We start from the raw sequence: 1499 nt of genomic DNA, 5'->3' as shown, positions 1-1499 counted from the left end.
ATAGGTAGGAGTTCACAACTCACTCAGGATTCATTCATGTAACCTATGGCCATCCTGGTGAAATGTAAGTCTCTATTATGAACGACGTTATATAATGAGATTAAACATTTCATGGTTCGGTCTTATACAAACTTCTTTGTATAGAATACCCCTGCGCACATGTATCCACATGAATGATTTGGATTAGATCATTTGTAGCACTTTACAACAGTTGTAACATCTACAAAGTAAGTCGTATTCATAATGTCACCAGGATAATCCATATACTACAAACCATTTAGGTTATCACTTAAACATGATCCAGTTTAAGCTACAAGATAACCTTGGATGTTAGTTTATTGGTTTGTGGTTAATGCAACTAATTTTGAAATAAAACATCAAATATTTTATTACATAAATAAAATATTTGTTGATAACTTGTAAAAATACAAGTTATTATATCTCTTTAATTTAAAATAATAAGGCAAAGACACACAACTTAGATAAATTTTGCCAATAAATTTATACAAAAAGAAAAGCATGCGATCACTTACTTCTAACGCATAACATATTTAAATTCCAGACTAATTTCGCTACTGTGCAGTATACCCTTCTGAAGTCTGATGATCGCGTGATTGCATGCCCATTAATGCGTTCAAAGCAAGAAGCAGTCTGAAAAGAAAATGAAGACGATCGCATAGGCTGCAAGCGACGAGGCATGACATGACATGGGCGGTGGGTGTCACATTACAAGTTGCATTGGTGGCTAACAGGAAAGCTATGTTGAAGATTCAGTGAACCACTGACACGTTGCAGCCAGCGCAACAGGATATGGAATTTAATGCGCCCCATCAACGCAATCATGAGCTTAAGAAAAGTAGTGATCGTAAATACCTATAAATACCCATGCAAATTCCATGCAGAAAGATATATGAATAGTGAAAGGACTTAGTCATTAGTTATTAGAATTCTGAGTTCGAAGTTCTTATTATACTAAGAGATACATTGTGGGAGACAAGAAGAATACCCTGAGAAGGGATTCTGCTTGAAACCCCTATCGTTCTTCCATAGAAACTTCTTGGTGAGAGCTTAGGACTCTAGGGAAAGAAGAAGATTATTCTGTTCGATTATCTAAGGAAACAGCTATAAAACAAGCCGAAGGAAGCAAGACATTACGAACCACGGCTTGACTTTTTGACCCTTTTCTCTTTTTGTATATTTGTATTGTATTTCTTGTATTGACAAATTTAGAATTGCAATATGAATACATGTTTGTTATACATCTTGTCTATCCTTTCCACCAATATCATGCATAGCTAGATCTCTTCATGGGTTGAGAAGGTTGTAGCTAACTTAACTAAATAACTGGAGGAATCATGCGATCAACTTGTTTTTTTATACATGCTTATATTTGTTGCTTGAATCAATTGAGAAATTGTTCTAAGTAAAGCTAATCTAAGTTTGAGAAAATTTAGATTAAGACCTCATAAAACGAGAGAAAATGTTCCCTAGAAATAAGT

This window comes from Benincasa hispida, chromosome 2 (assembly GCF_027475165.1).
Source record: "Benincasa hispida cultivar pf3 chromosome 2, pf3_genome.v1.1, whole genome shotgun sequence".
Taxonomy (NCBI): domain Eukaryota; kingdom Viridiplantae; phylum Streptophyta; class Magnoliopsida; order Cucurbitales; family Cucurbitaceae; genus Benincasa; species Benincasa hispida.
This window is presented reverse-complemented; position numbering follows the sequence as displayed.